Source organism: Puntigrus tetrazona, chromosome 13, assembly GCF_018831695.1.
Source record: "Puntigrus tetrazona isolate hp1 chromosome 13, ASM1883169v1, whole genome shotgun sequence".
NCBI lineage: Eukaryota > Metazoa > Chordata > Actinopteri > Cypriniformes > Cyprinidae > Puntigrus > Puntigrus tetrazona.
Window position 1 is genome coordinate 1,879,286 of NC_056711.1, and position 10,684 is coordinate 1,889,969.

A 10,684-nucleotide genomic window follows, 5' to 3' on the forward strand; every position below is an offset into this window, starting at 1 on the left:
TGGGCTTTTTCCGCTCCTGTTCATTTGTTCCTCGCGCTCGTTCGCTCCGTTTTCACAAGCTCATCAAAACAAGAGTGGTAAGTGAATCCTTACGATGAGTAAATGGCTTCTCCCTGCATCGTCACTTGCACCGTCTGTCACATGTATAGTTTATCCTTCTCTGTTAGCGATCAGGGATTCACGTGTGATAAATGCAGGGAAATAGCTAGGCTGACAGAGAAGGTTTTAGAATTAGAGACACGTATCCAAACTTTAATTGAGGACAGTAAGAATGCGAGGGCTGTAGATACTGCTTTGGATGCGACTAGTACAGTGACTCATGTACATTGTTCGGTTCCAGCCTCAGAGCCCGTGCAGCAGGGCAATTGGGTGACCGTCAGGCGGGCTAGTCGCGGGTCAAAACACCGCTCATCCGTTCCGATCAGAACATCAAACAGGTTCTCCCCACTCAGTGACGCACCCACTGAGAAACCTGATCAAAGTGCTCTAGTAATTGGCGATTCTATTGTACGGAACGTGAAAATGGAGACCAGCCACCGTAGTCCAATGCTTACCGGGAGCCAGAGCGTCTGACATCTTGTCAAATTTAAAAGTGCTGGCTAATGCTAAACGTAAGTTTCGTAAGATTGTTATTCACATCGGCGCTAATGATGTTCGACTTCGCCAGTTGGAGATCACTAAAAATAATATTAAAGAGGTGTGTGAATTTGCAAGCACAATGTCGGACAATGTAATATGCTCCGGTCCCCTCCCTGCTTACCGGGGTGATGAGATTTACAGCAGACTGCTGGGTCTCAATGGCTGGATGTCTAAGTGGTGTCCATGAGAACAACATAGGCTTTATAGACAATTGGATGAGTTTCTGGGGCAGACCTGACCTGTTAAAAAGAGATGGTCTTCATCCCTCTTGGGGTGGTGCTGCTCTTCTATCTAGAAATATGGCATATAGTCTTATAGCTCCAACATGACCAACTAGTGCCCAGGTCAGGAAGCAGACAGACCAGCTAAACCGACCGTCTGCTAGCTGCCTCACGTCACAGAAGGCAGTTAATTCTCAGCACATAGAGACTCTTTCACCTAGATATCACACTATAGAGACTGTGTCTGTTCCCCATATTAGAATATGCAGAGAACGTCCAAACCTAATCAAAAGCAATAATTTAATTAATGTCCAACAAATTAAAACTACCTATAATTCAAATAAGCAAATGATAAAACTTGGCTCGCTAAATATTAGATCACTTTCCACAAAAGCACTTTATATATATGATTTGATCAAAGATCAGAACCTAGATTTGCTTTGTTTGACAGAAACCTGGCTAAAACCAGATGATTATATTACGCTAAATGAATCTACCCCCCAAAATTACTGCTATAAAAATGAGCCACGTTTAAAAGGTAAAGGGGGAGGCGTTGCTACAATTTATAACAATATTCTTAGTACTTCTCAGAGGGCAGGCTTTAAGTATAACTCATTTGAGGTTTTGGTGCTGCATATAACATTATCTACAGAATCATGTGCTAGTGATAAATCTTCTGTCATGTTTGTACTGGCTACTGTATACAGGCCACCAGGACACAGCACAGATTTCATCAAAGAATTTGCTGATTTTCTAACTGAGTTAGTACTGGCCACAGATAAAGTCTTAATTGTTGGCGATTTTAATATCCATGTTGATAATGAAAAAGACTCATTAGGATCAGCTTTCTTAGACATTCTGAACTCTGTTGGGGTTAGACAACATGTCTTTGGACCTACTCATTGTCGAAATCATACTCTAGACCTAATACTGTCACATGGAATAGATGTTAAAATGGTTGAAGTTCTGCAGCAAAGTGATGACATTTCAGATCACTATCTAGTCTTGTGTGAACTCTGTATAGTTAAATCTGTAAACTCTGCACCTTATTACAAGTATGGTAGAACCATCACTTCCACCACAAAAGAAAGCTTTCTAAGTAATCTTCCTGACTTATCTCAATTCCTTAGCTCATCCAATACGACGCAAAAACTTGATGATATAACAGAAACTATGCACTCTCTTTTTTCTAGCACTTTAGATACAGTTGCTCCTTTGCACTTAAAAAAGATGAAAGAAAACAATCTGACTCCATGGTATAATGAAAACACACGCACCCTAAAGAGAGCAGCCCGGAAAATGGAGCGCAGGTGGAGAAAAACTCAATTAGAAGTATTTTGTATTGCCTGGCGGGAGAGTATGCTGTCATACAGAAAAGCATTAAAAATTGCAAGATCTGATTATTTTCATCCTGTGACGGCTTTTAGAAGTGGTAATATACCCGTATCACCTTTTTCACACACACCACATTTTGTAAATCATGTTTATTTATGGTTTAGTTTAACTTTCTTGTCAGTTGCATTTAATCACATAAGCATACATGATTTATAACTTCAGGTTTCATTTATAACATACATTGTTACTGATTTGGAGTGCACACAAATTAGTTGCTTTGTATGAATTTACTTTACTTTCTATTTTGAGTTGATTACCATCAGAGATTGTCAGGCCCAAGTACTTCAACTATGGTGTGATGGAAATTAGAGTCCGGTGGAAACTGGGAATTTAAAGGCAAACGGGTTCCTGACGTACTTTCGAGAGATCCGGGGACGAGCAAGAAAGGAAAAATTACTGATTTTATCTTATATTTAGTTGTCTATTTGTTGTTTGGTTATGGGTTAGGTTCTTTGGGGATGATTTAGTGTTTCTTTGTGCTAGGTTTATCTTTTTGATTTGATTCATCTTGTTAAATGTAAGTATTGTTGATTTCCCTCTAATTTGTAATGGGCCCATCTTTCTCTTTATAAGCTGTTGTGTTGTCCATTTTTGGTGGCTTTTTGTTTTTGGTCTGTTTCTGTCTGTCTGGTTTGTTGTGTAAAGTTACTTTCTTGAGTTTAATTAAAAGGGTTTTTTTCTGGTGATGGTGTTCCTTGTCTTTGACCTCTCGGTCCTCACATAGGTGTCAGAAGTGGGATATTCCCCAGTCAACCTGTTTTATTTCTTTTTTTTGCCCCACTGGCTGTTTTGTTACTGTTATGAGCCGTCTTAAAGAAAGAATACCAAAGCACCTCCCCTGAGCAAGAGGAAGAAAAAATTGACTTTTGTGGTGGAAGGAGTTGAAAGGGGCAAGGCAACTGGAGATCAGGATATCTCAGTGAATGAGTTGGCAAATTTACTGGGCCCATATGGCAGATGGATGGCCAGAGGCCACAAGAAAGCAGGAGCAGGCAGCTCAGGATTCGCTTTAAGGCTTTGCAGCACCAGTTCAGTCTTTTGCAGTTGAAGGTCCAGGCACGAACCTCGCCTAATCCTTCCTCTCCAAATCTTCCCTTACCTGATACAGGCCAAGAGGGCCCTGATGTGGATTTGGCAGTTTCTGATGGACACTCTGAGGTGTCTGTTCCTCAGCGAAGTTGTAATCCAGTGGAGGGCAGTATAGGTCCACCATTGTCTCAGATACCTCGACTGGAGAAGCTGAGCGACACGGATGATGTAGAACATTTTTTAGTTACCTTCGAAAGAATTGATTGCCTGTAGGTGGACCAGAACTGATTGGGTTTGGCATTTAATCCTCTACTGACTGGTAAAGCAAGAGCCGCTTATGTCAACATGGATCTGAATGAATCTATTGACTATGATAGAGTGAAGTGTGCTATCTTAAAGAAATATGATGTCAGTGTTGAAACTTACAGACAAAAGTTCCGTTCCCTGACAGTAGATCCAACAGAGAGCCCAAAAGAGCTTTACAACCGGCTCAAAGAACTCTTTTTTCAAAGTGGATCCAGCCTAAAAGGAAAACATGGAGGAGGTGAGTGAAATAATCATTCTGGAGCAATATCTGAGAATGTTGTCTTCTGAACTCCAGGTGTGGGTTCGAGAAAGGGATCCCAGAACAGCACTGGAAGCAGCATCCTTGGCAGAGGTGTTTGTTGCTGCCAGAGGAAAAAAATAAGCCGTGGGCTTGAAACTACAATGATCGCTGTTCTTCTGATGTGCCTCACTGCCAAGAAGGTAGAGGGGTCTGGTAAGCAGATATGGGAAAAAGTGCTGCCCTAACTTAAATTTTGCTTCTAAACGACCTCCCATATGTTACCTGTGTGGCCAAGAAGGGCATACAAAGCCAAATTGTCCAAAGGTATCAGCTCAGTTTACACAGCTATGCCTAGTACCCGGGAGGGAGGCAAAAAGACCCCAATTCCACTGAGAACTGTAAATGTAGAGATAAATGGTGAGAAATTGACTGCTTTGGTTGACACCGGCAGTGACAAGACTTTGTGAGAAGAGAATTTATACCGCCTCTTTAATTAGCACAGTGGGCAGATTACCTATTTGCTGTGTGCATGGGGACGAGATTGTTACCTACCGCCAGTGTTTATGTGAAGATAGGGGACCAGACCTATCTGGTGGAGGTGGGGGTGACTGATAACTTGTCTTCCCTGTGATTCTGGGCCGGGATATACCAGTATTGTTGGAGTTGTTAATCAGTACAGCAGTGCCAGATGGTCTCGAGCAAAGGCGAACCAGTCAGAGGAGATTGGGCACACACTAAGCACTTTGCCTTTTTCAATGAGGAGATTGAGGCTGGAGTGCCAAAGAGGAGAAAGACTAAAATGGAAAAGAGACAAGAAAAGGTAAAATATGCTGCTCGTACAGTACCTGAAAATACACTTTCTAACTTGCCTGTGAACTTTCAGATACCCACTAACATCATTCAGCTGCAGCAGGAAGACTGTAGTCTCACCGAGTGCTTTGCTAGAGCTGCAGGTGAAAGGGAAAGACCGCTAAAGGACGGTGCAGCCAGGTATGTGATAATGAAGGGGTTGTCTATCGAGAAATCGGGGCCCAGAGACAATTGGTGGTTCCACAGTGTGTTCGAGAGAGGGTGTTACATCTTAGCCACTCTATTCCTTGGGCTGGCCACCTAAGAACAAGACAACTGCGAGAATCAAAAAGTATTTTTTCTGGCCTGGTTTGAATGTAGATGTGGCTAACTTTTGTAAAAGCTGTCCTGTCTGTCAGAATTTCTCTCAAGCGTCCGTCAGCACCATTACAACCGCTTCCCCTTATTGGTACTCCATTTGAAAGACTTGGAATGGATGTTGTTGGTCCTCAGATGAGTCGCTCTGGGAACCGCTTTGATGTTGGTGATAACTGACTATGCCACCAGATACCCAGAGGTATTTCATTAAAATCCGTGAAGGCAAAATCAGTAGCTACGTCCTTGGTTCAGTTATTTTCCAGGGTAGGATTTCCTGCAGAAATTCTAACTGACCAGGAACAAACTTTATGTCTACCCTGTTGAAGCAGGTTTACCAGCTACTGGGAATCAAGAGTCTGCCACCCCTTCATCCTCAAACCGATGGGTTGACTGAGATTCAATCAGACTTTGAAACAAATGTTTAAGTTTGTCAGTGAGACTGGTCGGGATTGGGACCAATGGTTGCCCTACCTGCTATTTGCATATCGGGAAGTCCCACAGGCTTCTACGGGGTTTTCACCTTTTGAATTGTTGTATGGCCATGACATCAGGGGCCCGTTAGCTTTGCTACAGGAGATGTGGGCGGGAGGTTCTGGAAAAGATCCCCTAATGTGGTCTCCTACGTTATACAAATGAGGGAAAAGTTGCAGGACATGACTGCTTTGGCCCAGAATCATTTGGCAGAAGCCAAGGAACAGCAGAAAACCTGGTATGATCCTCTGGCTCGAGAAAGAAATCTGGAGGTCGGGGAAAGGTACTTGTCATGTTGCCCAGTCAAGAGAGTAAACTGTTAGCCAAATGGCAGGGTCCTTATGAAATTAAGAAACGCCTGGGTCCTACAACATATGAAGTCCGAATACCTGGTCAGTTTTCCAGTCGTATTTTGCATGTTAACCTATTGAAAGAGTGGGTTCCCTGCTCTGAAAAAGCACAGTCCTCATGATTCGCTTATGGTAGAGGAAGAATTAGAGGAGCAGTATCTCCCACAGCCAGTTCCTGGAAATCTTGGGCTAATCATCTAACAGCTTCCCAGAAAACACAGGTACAATCTCTCTTTACTTCAAAAGTATTTTCAGAATACCCGGCTTTACACGCCTAATTGAGCATGATGTAGTGCTGAAGCCTGGTGCTGTGGTGAAACGCCAGAGTTATAGAATTCCTGAACGGTTCCAGGCGACTTTGCAAGAGGAGGTGGACCTTATGTCTCCGTCTGAACATTATTGAGCCGTCAAACAGTGAGTGGTGTCATCCCATAGTCCTTGTCTTTGACCTCTCGGTCCCTCACACATCCCTTTAGAAGAAAACAAACACAACCCCCGGTATTTATTCAGTATAGTAACTAAATTAACAAAAAATTAAACGTCAACAGATGCTAACATTAGCTGCAATGAGTTCATGAATTTCTTTACTTCTACGATTGATACCATCAGAGATAAAATTGTAACTATGCAGCCGTCAACTACAGTTTCACATCAGTTAGTGAGCTTTAGATCCCCTAAGGAAAAATTACACTCTTTCTCTATTATAGGAGAAGAAGACTTGTACAAACTTGTTAAATCATCTAAACCAGCAACATGTATGTTAGACCCTATTCCATCTAAACTATTAAAATATTTGCTTCCAGAAGTCATAGATCCTATTTTGAACATTATTAATTCATCATTGTCATTAGGTTATGTTCCCAAAACCTTCAAACTGGCTGTAGTTAAGCCTCTTATTAAGAAACCACATCTTGATCCCAAAGACTAAATTACTTTTTTGTAAATTACTGACCAATCTCTAATCTCCCTTTTCTGTCAAAGATACTAGAAAAGGTAGTATCCTCACAACGGTATTCCTTTTTTTTAAACCGTGCCATAGTACTGAGACTGCTCTCATCAGAGTTACTAATGACCTGCTTCTATCATCTGATCATGGTTTTATCTCGTTATTAGTGCTATTAGATCTTAGCGCAGCATTCGATACTATCGATCACAACATTCTCTTGGATAGACTAGAAAACTATGTTGGCATTAGAGGAAGTGCCTTAGCATGGTTTAAATCATATCTATCTGACCGCTATCAGTTTGTAGCATTAAATGAGGAGGTATCATATCAATCACAAGTGAAATATGGAGTTCCTCAAGGCTCAGTGCTAGGACCGTCACTTTTCAACCTGTACATGTTACCTCTGGGAGATATTATCAGGAGTCATGGTGTTAGCTTTCACTGCTATGCTGATGATACTCAGCTCTATATTTCAGCGCAGCCTGGTGATACACACCAAACTGAGAATCTAACAGAATGCATAGTCGATATAAAAAACTGGATGATGAGTAACTTCCTAATGCTAAATTCTAAAAAAAAACAGGTGCTAATAATTGGACCTAAAAACCCCACATATAATAATCTAGAACACAGCCTATCACTTGATGGCTGCTCTGTTAATTCTTCATCATCAGTTAGGAACCTAGGTGTGCTGTTTGACCACAATCTTTCCTTCGAAAATCATGTTTCTAGCATCTGTAAAACTGCGTTTTTCCATCTTAAAAATATATCTAAATTACGACCTATGCTTTCAACCTCTAATGCAGAAATATTAATTCATGCGTTTACGACCTTGAGGTTAGATTATTGTAATGCTTTATTGGGTGGTTGTTCTGCACGCTTAATAAACAAACTTCAGCTAGTCCAAAACGCAGCAGCCAGAGTCCTTACTAGAACTAGGAAGTATGATCATATTAGCCCGGTTCTGTCAACACTGCACTGGCTCCATATCAAACATCGGATAGATTTTAAAATCTTATTAATTACCTATAAAGCCCTGAATGGTTTATCTCCTCAATACTTGAGCGAGCTCTTATCACATTATAGTCCTGCACGTCCGCTGCGTTCTCAAAACTCTGGCCATTTGATAATACCTAGAATATCAAAAACAACTCATGCGGCAGATCATTTTCCTATCTAGCACCTAAACTCTGGAACAATCTCCCTAACTCTGTTCGTGAAGCAGACACACTCTGCCAGTTTAAATCTAGATTAAAGACACATCTTTTTAACTTAGCCTACATGTAACACACCAACACACTTTTTATTATTCAAATCCGTTAAAGGATTTTTAGGCTGCATTACTTAGATTTGCTGGAACCGGGAACACTACTCCTAAAATACGATGTACTTGTGACATCGTAAAAAGAATGGCATCTACGCTAATATTAGTCCTGTCTCTTTCTCAATCTGTTTTCACAGTTTGTATCCAGACTAGATGGTGGATCAGCACACAGAGATTATGTTCATCAGAGACCAGAAAACCTAGATGCGCCCGTGGACCAATCACCAGATCCTGATACACACACGCACACACTAAGTCATTTACACTATCTGACACAGCTGTGTTTAAAATTGAACTGGAGGTTAAGTGCTGGGCGTCCGGTCAGAGGAGAACTGACCCCAACTGAGTCTGGTTTCTCCCAAGGTTTTTTTTTCTCCATTCTGTATGCATGGGGTTTTGTTTCCTTGCCGCTGTCGCCTCTGGCTTGCTTGGTTGGGGACACTTAACTTCTAGTGATTTAATGTTGAATTGACTACAGAGACCGTCTCTGCATTTAATAAGAAATTGGTCACTCTCGTCATTATACATCCCTGTCATTATACATCCCTGTCATTATACTGTACAGTGCTTTGATGCAACCTGTGTTGTTAAAAGCGCTATATAAATAAAAATTATTGATTTATTGATTTATTGATTGATTGATCCTGGTGTCATCAAATGCTGCATCTGCAATGCTTGGAAATACTGGGGAGGCATCCGTGGTGGCTGAAACCTGTGGCTGAATATCCGCAGTGGCTAAAGGCTCTGATGTGGTGGCTTGGGTGGGGCTCTAGGTTGGCAGCCACCCTGTGCAATGACTCTAGGTCGGCGGCCATCTTGTGCGGAAGTCCAGAGAATTTCAACAGGGGAAACAAGGTTAGAACAAACAAAGGCTTATGCTAACTACAATGCTACATGCCAGAGAAAGGCCTGCGTTAGAATATATAGTTCACGAACAGGAAGTAGTAGCAGATGAAGCAATCACAGTTCATGCAGAGGCAAGAGCTCCCTCTGCTGGCTTGGCATAACGACAATAAAGCATACCTTGGAGCAGGGGTATAGACGGTTTCATCAATGGAATTTGCTTGAAGTTTTAGTCTGAACAAAATTCAGTGATGGTTAATATGACTGCTTCTGATTTGCCACTGCATTACTAAGCTCAATAGAATTGTTGATAAGTGTAACAAGGAGTTGGAATCCACGTGTGGTTGTTTATTAAGGGCAGATACCAGGAGGCAGGCAGAGAGTCAGAACCAAAATGGCAGTCCAATCCGTAAACATGTAAAGGCCTAATCCAAAAGGCAAAAGTGAAAAGACGGGCAGTGGGTCTAAACCAAAACATCAGTCTAATCAGGCAAACAAAGCAGAAGGGGAAATCGAAAAACATCATGCTCGTTATTGCACCCGTAGTTACACTTTCCGGCCACTTTATTAGGTACACCTGTCCAACTGCTTGTTAAAGCAAATTTCTAATCAGCTAATCACATGGCAGCAGCTCAATGCATTTAGGCATATAGACATGGTCAAGACGATCTGCTGCAGTTCAAACTGAGCATCAGAATGAGACTTGGAACGTGGCATGGTTGTTTGAACCTGCGTTTTAAGGATAAACGCTCCTAAATATCTTGGTGAGAAGTACTGAATCTGATGTTTCCACTCATAGGCTTCTAGACCTTCTAGACTTGTGTATCTAAACTAGGGGTACTTGTACCTCTAGTGGTCTGTGGTGTAATTGCAAGGGGTCTGTAAATTCATCTACAACAAATGGGAGTAAAATGTGTAAATACTGTTTTATATAATGAAATATGTTTCACAAGTCAATGTTATTGTGATTGATGATTGTGTAATTTTAATACAAATGAAAACTAAAATTATTTCAGTTGCCAGTTGCCCCCACACACACTCATAAAATAAATAGTAAACATTACACCAAAAATAAATAATTATACACAAACTTGAGTGTAATAGCCAAATGTTGTACAGTCTTACTCGTCTTTCTGACCCTACTGCCTGTATGCTGTCTATTCTGATTTCCCACCTGGTATCTGACCATATTATCAGGGTGGTTTTGCCATGTTTCAGGAGGATATCCCATCTATGGGTGGAGGCTAAGAAGAGTTTGAATAATTTAGCTAAATATCCAAAGAAGCCAATGGCATCTGGTGCTCTTAACAGCATCAGTTACTGCCTTTATTCGTTATCGTAGGATTGTCTTCTGCAGTCCTCAAAGGGTTCAGCTCCTCCAGTACTTTGAGGATGGGAGACTGATTCTTTAGGACTCAAATCAGAGGTGCAACCTAAAATGATGGAGAAATACTTTGAGGTCTTGATCCCTTCCACTGTTTTTTCCAGTATTTTTGTGCCGATTGAGTCTATAGCGGTGTCAGCCATTTTGTAGTGTTGTCTGACTTCTTTCCCTACATTCATTCACTACTTTTTACCCACAACCGATGTACACTCACCGAAGCACTCCCTCTGATAGGCCACTCACTTGCCATACACTGTATAGGGATTAGTGAATGAGTGAACGAGTGAGCGATTCGGACACAGCTTATGAGTTCATTTTGGATTCTTTTGCCCCACCAACATTCTGCTTCATTACTGGGTCAAATTTGG